Here is a 15,036-nt window from a genome sequence, read left to right on the forward strand (position 1 = left end):
GGTTAAAGAGCCAGAGAGAAAGAGGGAGAGAAACAAGGTTGATAAAAGAACAACATGGAAACGGTGAGAAAGAACAAGAGAGACAAAATGAAAAAGAAAAAAAAAAAAGAGAGAAGAAGATGGTGTAACACATTTGTTGGGAGCGGTAGAAAGAAAGAAAAAGAAACAGAAAGAAGACAGGAAAAAGAAAGTACGTTGAAAAAGAAGGTGTAAAGGGCAAAGACAGAATGTAAAAGAGAGAGAAGATGAAAGAGAAAGATGGAGAAAGAGAGAAAGAGGAAATGATAGTGACAGAACGATAGACAGACAGAAAGAGACGGTGAGAAAGACAGCTCTAGAGAGAAAGACAAAGACTGACAGAGCAATAGAGAGAGAGAGAGAGAGAGAGAGAGAGAGATTGTTACACTGTATTTCCTGCCGTGTGATTGGTCAGGATGTTGATCAGAGAACCAATGAGAGTTGGAGTTCAGCACCACGGACAGCGACGCTGTTTTACACCAACCAACAGCCACACACACACACTTCCTGTAACAGAGCTGCTCTAAACACCAACACCTCCAATGCCTCCAGCTGAGCGTGCAAAACGTCCCCTGTGTTCACACCATCAAAACATGGCCGCCTCCACGGCAGAGAAACCTCCGGCACGCAGAGCAAACTTTCCGTCCACGAATACAGAACATTTCGTCTCTCACAGGGGTACATCGTGTAAAAAAAAAAGTAAATAAAGCAGTTATTCATAACCATGCGTGTACACACACACTCCTCAACCGTGAGTGTCCTAAATGAGCTTTTTCATGCGCATCACTCTGAGAAGTTCCCCGAAGAAACACAGACTTCCACAGAAGAAGCACCTTCACGCTGCGATCCGGAGTAAAGAAAAGAACCTCCTCAGGGTTCCGCGTGTGTTTGTCCTGCAAGCGCTCAGGTGCTGAGACGCTCTGTACCGATTCAAGCATGAAGGTTCAAACAGTTTGCTTCAAATATCACGCAAATAAAAAAAGGGTATTAGTTCAGATTTTTATTTCCCCAGGTACTGTGCATGCAAGCTGTTTCTATAGTAACCATCAATCCAGAGAATTACTAAATGACTTCCTCCTCCCGACATAGCGTAAAACCTAGCATAGCGGCTCGTACACTCAGGACGGAAACAAATAAGGGCTGAATGGATGAAGTGTTCTAAACAGATACACAACTACAGAGGCACTATTGTGAATTGTTTTTGAAAGAAAGAAAGTTTGCCAGAAAGGTTTACAGGTTGAGAATGGAGGTACGGATCGAGACCGGGATCCTGGCGGAGGAGGTGAGAAGTCGAACGAGAGGCGAGAGGTCCAGTGAACGTTAATGTGAACGTTAACACGAGACCGCAGTGCTGTGCGACGTATTGCGTTTCCAGTGTTTGTGCTTTCATCATCGTTAGTAACTGCCTGGTCAGGGTCATGGTGGTTTAAACGAGATTAATAAGTTCGTTTATATTTTGTGAAGCAGAAAATATCACCGGCGGATACAAATAAAACCGGAAAGACGTAGTTGCGCATGCTCTTCGGATGTTGACAACCGTGACATTGTTTACCGTGGACACGTGCGTTCGTTTTGTTTCTGTTCCGGAGTATTCCGTCACGTCGCGAGACGTAAGGGAGTACAGTACGGAAGCGGGTAAAGACGTATTTATTTAAGGGCAGGCAGACAAATCCAAATCGTAATCCAAAAAACGTAGTCAAGACATGCGAAGGGTCAGGCGATCGGCAAACAGGCATAAACGGGGCAAAGCAGGAATCAAAGTCGCGGTCACAGACAACAGGGTCACGACACAAAACAAGAAACATGAACTAGTACTACGGACTGGGAGCGGAAACACCAGCGGGGACTCAGTGAACTAATCTATAGTTTAAACTAACTAAATCTATCAAGGAACATAACATTAACAACGTATCTAACTATACTATATCTACTCTACTACTCCGCGAGGTGTACAGGGACGCGAGCGGTATATATCCCCAATATAATCAGCCGTATAGAACCATTTTTTGCACTCGTCAATGCACGTTTTGATGCATTTTAGTTGTAGGCTACAGAGTGTTGCATTCTTTCAGCAGTCAGTTATAGGCATAACATCGGCTATTCAAGGGGGCTCAAAGATGAGCACATCAAAATATTTTTATTTTACTCATTTAAAGTTATATTGTGCCTTGTTGGTTGCCTATACCTGCTGGAATGAAAAAAAAATGTTCAGTGTTAAATAAATATTTTGAAATTGTAGTTTTTGTAATTGATTTTTTCTTTGAAAAGCAAGACAAAATAGTAAAAAGCACATTTTGACTATTTAATTTATGCAGTGGTGAAAAAAATGGAAAAATAAATGGAAGAAAACATGTTCGGTATTCGGCCTTCGGCCAAGTTTTTCATTATATTCGGCTTCGGCCAAGAATTTTCATTATATTCGGCTTCGGCCAAGAATTTTCATTTCGGTGTATCCCTACTCCATAGTGCACTATACGGCGTGTATCAGAAAGCCATTTTAGGATGAACCCTGTGGCTCGGTTTGTATTAACAGCTACTGTGATTCAATCAGTGTTTCAAATGAAGTTTCATTCGGTTTATTGAAATTCAGCCATCACAGCTCATGAATATTCATCTTGTCTGGGTCAGGGTTTAACCTGAAACTAAAGCTGTATTAGCTAATGTATTAGCCAGCATGCTAGATTTTAATAGACTGCATGTTAAGGAATAGCGTAGCTAAGCCACAAAAAACAAATGAGTAAATAAATAAATAAATAAATAAATAAATACATAAATAGACAAATCATATACACTCTGTTCATGTGATGAGTTCTGAAGGTTCAGAGGTTTGAAGGTTTGAAAGTAAAACATTTAATAATGTCGGCATTGTTAACACATAGCTCAAAGAATTTTCTTCTTTAAAATGTATCGTGGCGGTAAAACAATTTTTTTTTATTATTTAGCATTTTTATTATTGTATCACTTGCAGAAGGTCAAACAAACACGGTGCATAAAGAGATTCTGTAATAATCCCACAGCACCACATGTTCAGCCTGGGAAATGCTCTAGCCGCTAGTGTGTGTGTGTGTGTGTGTGTGTGTGTGTGTGTGTGTGTGTCTCTGAGGCCAGATTAAGGTTATCCCTAATCCAATCACTGCTCCACCTTTCACCTCACTCTTTAAACATGAACATTTTTATTGCAATTTATTCCAATCTCAGAAGCCAAAAAGCGAATATGGGGTCTACAGTAAAAGCCAGCTTTATTATTTATTTATTTATTCATTTATTTAATGTTTTAAACTAAATGAAACGCTGTGTGTGTGAGACTCGATTTCTCTAATGGCGGACTAATGAAAATCCATTTGAACGTCCAGTTCTAGGAACCGCGTCTATATTACCGAGAGAGATGACCGTTACCAAATGAAAGCTTATTAAATGAAAGTTGTTAAATAAAGTTTCTATGAAGAATCCTACGACAGGGTGTTTCATTCTCTCACAGAGTTCCGAGCAGAAGTCTTTCAGAAGACAAAAACCTTAATTATCTGATGAACGCTTCAAGAATACTTGAACTGGGTAAGTGCGGTCGACAAACTCAAAGCAATTACTGCTCGTTATTTTTTTCCTCGATGCCTAGAACCTGTCAGAGAGGAACATTACGCGATCTGGGAACGTGGTACATGATTAGAAATAAGTGCGGGATGTCAGAAAACACCGGAGTGTTACAAAGCGCTGTCACTTCCCTAAATGTTCAATAAACAACATCTTAGAGATATCTTCAGCAAATCACAGATCAAACGTCTTCTTTTGATCCGTTTACGTGGATTTGTCTGGATTACGTCTACTACATGATCGTGCTCCATTTGGGCATGTAAAAGGAAGAACCCGAGTTTGACCCGATTCCCTCACAGTTAAAGACTGTCTGGGATATTTAGCCAGTTTTTGAAATTCTGTCTTCTCTAGCCAGAAAAACGTGTAAGGGGAAAGCAAACTAATGAGTCTTGATTCATTGGTGCTTTTTCTCTTCCAGCACTCGCGGTTCAGAGGCGAAGCTCATTTAAAGATGAAGTAGCATGAAGTGGAAAATGGGGAAGGAGTCATCAGATGGAATTAGACTTGAATAATCAGTTCTGATCAGCAGCAGAGTGAAGATCCTGAAGAGATCTGTGGAGCGTTTCAACCCGAGAAATACAGCTCAGTCCGAGTGAAGGAGGCGTGGCCTCTCCACCCCTTAGTCCCAGTGAAGGAGGTGTGGCCACTGTTTCAGTCAGTCCCAGTGAATGAGGCATGGCCTGCCTAACTGTCATTCCAAGTGAAAGAGGTGTGGCCTCTCTACCTATTAGTCCCACTAAAGGAGGTGTGGCCACTGTATCCATCAGTCCCAGTGAAGGAGACGTGGCCTGTCTACTTGTCAGTCCCAGTGAAGGAGATGTGGCCACTGTATCTATCAGTCCCAGGGAAGGAGGCGTGGTCTCTCTACCCATCAGTCCCAGGGAAGGAGGCGTGGTCTCTCTACCCATCAGTCCAAGTGAAGGAGGCGTGGTCTCTCTACCCATCAGTCCCAGGGAAGGAGGCGTGGTCTCTCTACCCATCAGTCCCAGGGAAGGAGGCGTGGCCTCTCTACCCATCAGTCCCAGGGAAGGAGGCGTGGCCTCTCTACCCATCAGTCCAAGTGAAGGAGGCGTGGTCTCTCTACCCATCAGTCCCAGGGAAGGAGGCGTGGTCTCTCTACCCATCAGTCCCAGTGAAGGAGGCATGGCCTCTCTACCCATCAGTCCCAGGGAAGGAGGCGTGGCCTCTCTACACATCAGTCCCAGTGAAGGAGGCGTGGCCTCTCTACCCACCAGTCCCAGTGAAGGAGGCGCGGCCTCTCTACCCATCAGTCCCAGTGAAGGAGGCGCGGCCTCTCTACCCATCAGTCCCAGTGAAGGAGGTGTGGTCTCTCTACCCATCAGTCCCAGTGAAGGAGGCGCGGCCTCTCTACCCATCAGTCCCAGTGAAGGAGGTGTGGTCTCTCTACCCATCAGTCCCAGTGAAGGAGGCGTATACTCTACCCCTCAGTCCCAGTGAAGGAAGCGTGGCCACTGTTTCAGTCAGTCTCAGTGGAGGAGGTGTGGCCTGCCTAACTATCAGTCCAAGTGAAAGAGGTATGGCCTCTCTACCCGTCAGTCCCAGTGTAGGAGGTGTGGTCTCTCTACCTGTCAGTCCCGGGTGACCCATTAACTATGTTCCAGGGACTATATTAGTACTAATAAATGAGGCGTGGCCTGTGTACTTGTCATTTCCAGTTGAATTAATGAGTTAATCCACTTAATAACACATTTGTGGACGGAGACATAAACCCCAGTCATAATCACAACTTTTAACTGAGTTCAGAATCAAAAATTTGGTGTTACAACTACTTCAACACGACAATAATGACAGTCCATACATGATGGCATATGCATTGATTCGCATTTCACATTAAATCGCCTACAGTATTCAACTGTAAATTCTATTTTACTCTACTCCAGATCCTGTGTTCTGTCCACCATAGTTACAGGCTCAGGTGAGTTTTTAGATAACGATACTGCGATACATGACGCCACATACATTTTCATGATATTGCCTGTCTGTAGTTACAAAACTTTTCTCATGCAGCCCGTGTTAAACCCTGCTGAAGGAAAGCACTCATTTTTTCTTCAACCCTGTCTATACAGAGGGCACAGGACACGGAACACACACACGCAAATGGACAGAACACACTCACAGACACGTCTAATTACATTACAACCTCATTGGCCTTTATACACAGTGTCTATTTCTATCCACAGCTGTCACTTTCCCACAGTTCGCACTGGCGGGGCGTCGAGATCAGAGCTCACCGCTGACAGCTCATTATCACAGACAGATACCCTGCTGTTTACTGCACCATTTCATCCCACCTGTGATGCCAACACTCCAAAATACACCATTTACCATGTTCAGGGCAACAAACAGTGCCGGGCAATGCCCCAATACCGTCGATATTAAAATTTTACTCCTGTTGTTTATTAAACCCTTTTTTTGGTTAAAAGAAATGAAACGTTAAAGGAAAATTAAATGCTTTGGTGGATTTCTCAAATATGGGGCTCATGTTTTGCCATTTTTTAAATTTATTTCATACAAAACGAAATAATGTGATACGCAGGAAGAAAAATGTTTTCATGTAATCCAAGTGATATTTTTGCCACGTAGCTCAGTCCTACTTAAGAAGGTACAGCTTCGAGGATTAAATTCGAGTCAAGTGGGTGTGATCATTGCACCTGTCAACGTAAAGGAGGTGTGGCATCTGCGTTATCAGTCTCAGTCAATGAAGGAGGTGTGGCCTCTGCACCAGTCACAAAAAAATGATGTCATCAATTCTACCAAAAGAGGTGTGGTCTCTGAACTTGCCGTTGTGGTGAAGGTGTGATCACTGCAACTGTTCCCATGAAGAAGGCATGACCTGTGCACATGTCAGTTCCTCTGAAGGAGGTGTGGCTTCTCTGCTGTCAGAGCTGGTGAAGGAAGTGTTTGCCTGTCAACCTTAGTAAGGAAGACATGGAGTAATGAAGGAGGCATGGACTCTGCACACATCACAGGAAAAAGAGGTGTGGCCTCCATGTTGTCAGTTCTAGTGAAGAAGGTCTGGTCTCTGCACCAGTCATAGTTGAGGAGGTGTGGTCTCTGTGCTGTCAATGTTAGTGAAAAAGCTGTGGCCTCTGCACCCATCCTAGTTCAGAAGGCATGGCTACTATACTTTCAGTTCTAGTGAAGGTGGTGTGGCCTCTGCACCTGTCATGGTGAGGGAGGTGTGGCCTCTGTACTCCATTCTGTAAGCCTCATTAAAAAAAGGTTTGGCGTTTGACTTTGTCAGGCTCAGTGTAGGGGGAGTGGCCCCTGTGCTGTCAGTCACAGTGTAGGGGTACATAACTCGCTCTCGCTCTCTCTCTCTCTCTCGTTCAACTTCCTGCTAAACTTAAAGTGCTTGCTGAGCTCTAAAACCCTGACTCTGTCCTTTCATTCTCTAAAATAGCCCACAAAGGATTCAGGTCATGCTGCATCTGCAAAACGCTGCAGGATACACACGCACTTAATCCAAGTGATGTATGATGATGTGAGCTTTTGATGACTCCTAATAACAGTTATGGAGAGCTATGTAAATACCAATCATAAAAACAACAAGATTTCAGAGTTCAGAGCCAAAAATATGTTACTATTTCAACACACGGAATAATGACGGCACAATACGCATGTGCATCGATTTCGCATATCGTTAAATAAACGTATCATTGAACTTCCATATATATATAATTTTTTTAAATGCTAGATCATTTGTACCATATTTCATATGACCATGCCTAACTATGCCTACAAGCATTATAAAAAATAATAAAAAATAAAAAACGGCGCCGTGTTTATGCTTCATCATCACCATAGCTGATTATTTATAGGCTACGATGCTTGATTAAAAGTGATAGAAAAACAGAATGAGATGTAACCATAGCAACAATCATAATGGTGGTATGTTCATGTGCAGAGCACAGGCTATGACGTTAATGTTAAGCTAGATATAACGGCAGCCATTTTAATGCCATTCGGTTCATAATGACGTCTCTGCGTGCTCAACCCTGCGACCCCTCAGTCCGATCCCGTGGCTCATGTGGTGCAACATTTCTTCAGTTCCCCAGTCACAACTTTAGTTCCTACTTTCAATTAGTTTCCTTTTACTGTTTGAAAAATGTTTGAAAAAAAAATGGAAGAAAAAAAAAAAATGTATAACTGCGGTTTCATCATACCCTATCGTTAAACGCGTTTAGAGACGTTATGAAGAAAAAATAATGCTTGGAAGGAAGTAGCAGAGATCGTTAGTGCTTCTGGCGAGTGTATGTAGCTTGTAGAGATAGCCTGCTATGCTAATCTGGTAATCCACTGGACAGCGCACACACGAGACAAAATACAAGCGACAAGAGAGACTGTAGTGAACGCAGTGTAAATGCTTTAAGTAGGCATGATGAAGTCTAATGATGAAGCACCTGAAGTCTGATCTCCTCCAATACCGAGGCGTTTCAAGCAACGTTATCTCTCCGAGTGCCAAATGTAGAACAAAAGAGAAGTACCATGTTACCTAAACCCCCCACCAGAAACCAGTCCTGATGGCGATGATGATGCCAGTGCAGATCTGCTTGATAAGACGAGTAAACAACTCTCTCTCAGTTCTCTAATGGCGGCCGATTCATTAATAATGAGCACTCCGGCTCACACGGCGGTCCCTGCGTGTGAAATATTAACATCCTCTGCTTGCTTTGCTTTAACCTGTTCGTCTCGAGCCCCTAGTGGTCCCAAACGATCACGAAGGTTAAATAAAGTTCGTTTGCATCGCGTCACGTCAAGCTTGATTGTCGTGTCTGTGGAGCTGGAAGTGAAAAATAATGAAGTAGTTCCCCTCGAAGCCAAACTGCGGCAAGCGTACAGCAAACACAATAAACACGCCATCAATAAGCAATTCCATACACTAATAAACCATCCGAACGTGAATTTATACAGCGAAAGGGCACAAATCAATGAATTAGTCAGTCATTTTTCTATCTAACACACACACACACACACAGTAGAAGGTTAAGCCTAGTTAAAACACACCCACACACACAGTAGGTGGTTAAGCCTAGTTAAAACACACACTCTTTCTCCAGCACTAAACTATGTTAAACAGTACAGTTTATTGCCATGTGCTGGTAATGCTGGTGATTTTATTGATGATCTGTATCATTTGCTGCCAAACAGGAAATGGTGCACATTAAAGTCGCCGTCTGAGTGTCTGAAGAGAAATAACTGCCGCTGAAGGCGAAATTGAAGCCCTACATCCTGCATCTCCGCCCTGTTTGTCCCACAGCAACACTCGGCGCGTTTCCGGCTCGGCGAGAACGAGCAGAAACACGATTAAGGCGTATTTATTTATCCTAGGATAAAGCCATCCAAGTCATAGCAAATGCATACGTACACGAATAATCCAATAACGCCTGAACGGATCAGTAATCATTTCACTTTCAGACACATTTCAACCCTGGGTAAAACCCGGGTTCCCAACCCGCAGCTCATGCTTCAACATACTTCACATTTGATCCGTTAACGCAGAAAACAAAACCAAAAAGAACACAAACACAACGTCCTTCTCGTTTGCGTGTTTTCATCAATCGCTCACTATGATAACAGCTGCACTCTCTGGGGGGAACTAGAACAAAGTGTTTTCCTATTTGAAACGCTTCCAATTAGCGCTCTTTTCAAATGCTAAGGACGTTTAATTATCCAATTAACCCTTAAAGAACGCTTCAAGCACCCCTTCCCCTTCTTTTTATATCTTATTTAAAGTGTGTGTGTATTAACCGTAAACGTTATGGGTTCAACAACCAATGAACCTTTACAGGTTCTAATTCTTTTCCAAAATTACCGCTCATTATTTTCTTCTTAATACCTAGAACTTCTCAGGGATTTAGCATTTAGCTCTTGGTGCACTTCGACCAGGGGTGTCCGATCTTATCCGGAAAGTTCCAGTGTGGGTGCGGGTTTTCATTCCAACCGAGCAGGAGCCACGCCTTATTCCACCTGTGTAATCAGTTGATCTTGGCTTTCAATAGACTCAGGTGTGGCTTCTAGATGGTTGGAATGAAAACCTGCACCCACGCCGGCCCTTTCCGGATAAGATCGGACACCCCTGATTTAGACGTTTTTTTTATGGGGTCATTTTTGGAATCAGTTTCTATGGAAGCAGAAACGTTAATACGCTGTGAACTGCAACAAAACAGTGAGGATGGAGGGTTTTTAATTCGTTTTTATTATTATTACTACTACAAGCTCCACTCCAACTGATTCTACACACCACATGCAGTGATACCCAGCTGTGCTAACATTAGCAATGTGGCTAATCTTGCTAACCGGTCATGTGTAACAGCCATGGTCATCTGCTGGCGAGCTCCGGTTAGATGCACTGAAGCAATTCCTTTTGTTTAATTAAAAAAAATAAGAAGGTTGTATTTTCGGAAAAGATTTGACGTGAGCCGGCGGGGGGGGGGGGGGGGGGGCGGGGTCGGATAATCTTTACACCATGCAGGATATTCCCGAGACGTTCCACCTCAGGTGATGGAATCAAATGCAACGTATAAGAAACAGATTTAATCAATCAATCTGTTGGGAATTTTCAAACACACACTAGTGTGGTATGGTTACACACACACATATACACACACATATACACACACACACACACACACACACACTGCATGCAGCTGCAGCGTAAACTGCATTACAGCACCACCAGCCAAGTGAAGAGGCACTGCACTTCTTCAGGCCAAGAACTTCACACCAAACTGAGACAACCTTCACCGTCTTGACGAGACGTTCAGCGTCTGAGCGGATCATTCTCCGGCCTCTTGAATAAAAATAAATCATTATTATTTGGATTTGATCACATTAAACTGAGTGGGAGTGAGGAAGACGAGGGATTTCGACTGCAGGTGGCAGATCTGCATTATGCTGTCCATCCATCCATCCATCCATCTCATGCACTAATGAATCCTGAACATAATTTTCTCATCATCATCTCATTCATCCTCTCTTTCCATTTTCCACATCACCATCGCTAGGTATCTTTGGTTCATTTCTCCATCTTGCTAATTATCTCTCTCTCTCTCTCTCTCTCTCCCTCTCTCACACACACTTCTCTAATTGAGACAGGCGATGGTGTCTCTGGAGTGAACCACACCGCTGGTGAAACCCACACATGTCTTCTATGGAGGTGAAGAGAGTAGATGACTATATGATCGTTCTGGACCTCTGCCAAGAAACCACACACACACACACACACACACACACACACACACAGAACAGCAGAGGAATATGAGATCAGGGTGCACATGTACATTTTGCTGATACGGATTTCAGCACGGGGTGAGGCTGTAGATGAGAAGGTGCTGCGTTAACGACACACACACACACACACACCTTTAGACCTCTAGTCGTTTATCAGAACCGTGCAGCACCCCAGATTTTAAAAAGGGATATCATCATGCATCACAGCACATCATGACTAACCGGACAGCTCCAAACCCAAACCACACACACACACACCACAAGGCACGCGCTCTGTGTCCCCGAATCAATATTATAAATGATAAATGATCTAATAAACATGCATGAACTTTACCTTAGATCAGTAATGTCAGCTCTGCTCAGGAGATCGGTTAGGGTCAGAGCAGCTCGATCTCCTCACATGTCGGATTTCCTCCTGCTGCTCGCTTCTCCTCCATCCGGTCCGATCCTAAAACCATTTTGCTGGAGCATCCGATAAAGCAGCAGAACATATCCTTCACTCCGAGCACACACACAAAAAAATTTAACTACGAATCCGCCCTTTTGAAAAGAAAAAAAAAATTAAATAATAATAAAAAAAATAATCAGAAATCCAAAAAAGTCAAAATCCCGTGATGCTCCTCAAGAAGAAGAAGGTGTGAGAGTGGAAAAGCTTCTCCATTTGGTGCAGCAGAAAACATACTCATGGAAAAAAAAACTCCATTATATCAAGTTGCATGATACGAACACCCCTGCATTATAACGCATTATAACCTCCACATGCTTCAGATGAAATTTAGCGCGCGCAAAAAGATTTCCCTTCACGTCTTTCCTCCGTCCAGAAGACCAGGATCCGGATTAGATCATGCCTCAATCTCAGGAGAGAGAGAGAGAGAGAGAGAGAAAGCGAGAAAGAGAGAGAGTTACATCCCCTCTACATTCCTCTCGAGAAGATGGTGAAGAAGATGGATGTAAGGATGCACGAGGATTTTTTTTTAAATAACGCACGAGCATACATGTACAGCTCCCCACCATTAGAACCGGATGAGAGCCGATGAGGGGAGGTGGGGGGGTAAAAACCTGGGATCTCTTGCTCGAGCGCATATACGCTTCCTCCCGGCGCTCCGCTTCTGCCGCTCTCCGCGCGGACTCGAGTTTGGTCCACGCGCACGCACGTGCGCGCAGACGGGCTCCGGCGCGTGCACACAAACACGCACGCCGCCGCGGATCGCTGCGTCTTTCCTTCATCCGCGTTCCTCAACTGACAAACATCACCAATTTCTTCCTCACCATCTTCTCTCCAGTTCCGAGAAGAAATATTTAGAAATCTTATATATGTGCTATAGGTGTTTGTTATACAAAAAAAAGCAAGCGCGTGCGTACAAACAAGCAAGCAAGCAAGCCCGTAAACGCGCGCGCGCGCGCGAGAGAGAGAGACCGAAATTCGCGTGCACAAATTCAGCACATCTACAAACGCCCCTAAAAAAAAAAAAAACTGAAACAGTGGAGAAGAGACGCTTTTGTTTGTCTTCTGCAAGAAGTAGAAGAGTCCTGGATTGGTTCAGAGTGACTGTGTGTGTCTCGTCGTATTTAATCTGGATTCCTGCAGATTAAGGCACGCACGCACGCGCGCGCTGAGAAACAAAAAGAGTATAACATTCACTTACAAATAAAAGAAATAATTTACAACAGCTATATCAATAATAAACCATGGTTTCTATAGTAACCGTTCATTCACAGGGACATGTACACCCTCAGAAATAAAAGTCCACTGGTATACATAATCACGCCTTTAATGTGTATCGTGCACGTGCAGTAGTTAACAGAGTAACACAAATCTAGAATTTCGAGAACCCTGGCCACAAGAGCACCTTAACCACCGAACCCAGACTCAGCAGGCCTTCAAACAGATCCACTAATCAAAGAGAAACACAGCACAGGTGAGTGCAATCAGAACAGCACTAGCATGGGACAGGGTCATGTGATTCAGCTGTAGAGTAGTGTGAAGAGGCTGATGGGAAATGAAGTCCAGGGCGGCCATTTTGTGAGGCTGTGATGATGAACCCCTGGAAGTGGAGATCAGTAAAACTGAAACTGGTGCAGTTACGTACTTTAAATAGGTTTTCAAGGTATAAAGAGTTCATATTTAATATTCAACATATATGTAAGGAGTCTCCAGTGTCAGACGTAAAAAACTGTAATGTTTTGCTTGTTCGTCTTACACCACGGCGTAGTGGATTGAATTCTCCAATCTGATTGGTCAGAACATGTGCGATATGTTTGTATGACGGCGTACGCAACGATCCGGACTGTCGTTCCGGCCGTAACATGAATCGCAGGTTTATTTATAATCTACACGCTCGTTCTGATACGTTATCGTTTCTATAGTAACAGCTCATTCACAGGGACGTGTACAGCGGACGCTCCACGTAATCTAACTAAACAGATGTTGTTGTTTTTAAAAACGTTCGTGTTCAACAAAGAAAAATACGCAAAATCGTTGAAATGGTGACGTTTTCCGCGAGGAGAAACGTGTGTATTTGACGTTTACGGAAGGAGGCTCCGGTGTCCGCGCGTTGTAACGGTCAGTAAATGGAAACGGTGAGGGAACGACGTAAACGAGAACAGGAAGTAACTTGTAAGTATAAGCGGATAAAAAGGTGCGACGTGTCGCTCTTTAACGAATTAAAAATCGGCGTTTTCGGCGAACGGGTGCGGTGTAAGAGGAATCAAACACGTCGGGGTGGTAACATATGTGAATTCCTGAGCCATTTTTGTTGTAAAACCGTACAGGATGAACGTGATCATTACTCGCTCACGTGGAGTCGAATAAACGTGTTGAACAATGCCGAATGAACGCTACTTCCTGCTTTTCTCTTTTCACGTGTTCATGTTTACGGCGTAAAGAATAATATCATGACCGCACCATGCGTTCAGCCTACTACTCGGTGAATGATTCACAGTGTGTGTGTGTGTGTGTGAAGAGAACGTGTTCTTGTTACAGCAGGACCTTGTGTTTCTTATTTACGACGTTTTTTTGTCCTTCTGCACTGGTGAGAAACCGAGTTCCTGAATTCGTGTGCAATAAATTCCTGCAGCACACCTTCATCCGACTCGCTGAAAGCGGCCGAGCGGAAACCTCGTCACATCGCGGCGTCTCACGCTCTGTCCTGAAAAAAATCATATAAATATGTATATATATATATGGGGAAAAAATCAATCACAGGGACAAAATGAGAAGGGAAATTGTTGCTTTTGTTTTGTTTTGTTTTGTTTTTTTCGTGCAGAACAACACCAGGGTGTCCGTCCACAAATAATAATAATAATAATAATAGTAATAATAATAAATTTTTTTATTCATACTCCACTGTCCGTTTCTCCGTGTCCAATACAACCTGAAAAGAAATGAAAGAGCGCTGTGTAAATAAAAGTTTATTGGTCGTATTCCTGTACGGTCACGGCGCCGTGTCCTCTTCGTCCCTGTGATTTATTTTTCTATTATTTATCCTGAAAACAATCAAAAACAGCGCATGACGTCACAGTACAATAAACACACTCAGAAAGCACATGCGAAGGGTTCTTTAAGGGTTTCTCAGTGGTTCGTTGGAGTAATAAGAGGCTCCTCACGTCCGGAAAAGCTTCTAATACCGTACCGTACCGTACGAGCTCCACTAGTGTAGAAGTTCTACCACAGAATTGAAGGGTTCTCCAAAGAGGGACCAGTGAAGAACTTCTGACAGGCTAGGCTCACTGCATTTAGCTCAAAGTAAATCAATCAATGTATTTAAAAAAGGGCTTGATAACGGGCGTAAAAGTATAAATGTGCAAAAGAAATAGATTTTAATAAATAATGAATTAATTGTGCGGTGGCTTAGTGGTTAGCACGTTCGTCTCACACCTCCAGGGTCGGGGGTTCGATTCTCACCGTGGCCCTGTGTGTGCGGAGTTTGCATGTTCTCCCCGTGCTGCGGGGGTTTCCTCTGGGTACTCCGGTTTCCTCCCCCTGTCCAAAAGACATGCATGGTAGGCTGATTTGTATTTCTAAAGTGTCTGTAGTGTATGAATGGGTGTGTGATTGGGCCCTGTGATGGATCGACTGGCACCCTGTCCAGGGTGTACCCCGCCTTGTGCCCGATGCTCCTTGGGATAGGCTCCAGGTTCCCCGTGACCCTGAAAAGGATAAGCGGTATAGAAGAT

General features: G+C 43.7%; 1 protein-coding gene across 1 annotated transcript in view; it reads right to left on the minus strand.

The window, feature by feature from the left end:
- lrfn5a (leucine rich repeat and fibronectin type III domain containing 5a) overlaps nucleotides 1-13,211 on the minus strand; it is a 51,521-nt gene extending 38,310 nt beyond the window's left edge. Inside the window, exon 1 of the mRNA XM_053632989.1 lies at nucleotides 11,195-13,211. The gene's annotated coding sequence lies outside the window, so the exon portion shown is untranslated. The remainder of the gene's footprint in view (nucleotides 1-11,194) is intronic.
- Between the last annotated feature and the right edge of the window lie 1,825 nt (nucleotides 13,212-15,036).

The sequence above is a fragment of the Ictalurus furcatus genome, chromosome 9, assembly GCF_023375685.1.
Source record: "Ictalurus furcatus strain D&B chromosome 9, Billie_1.0, whole genome shotgun sequence".
NCBI lineage: Eukaryota > Metazoa > Chordata > Actinopteri > Siluriformes > Ictaluridae > Ictalurus > Ictalurus furcatus.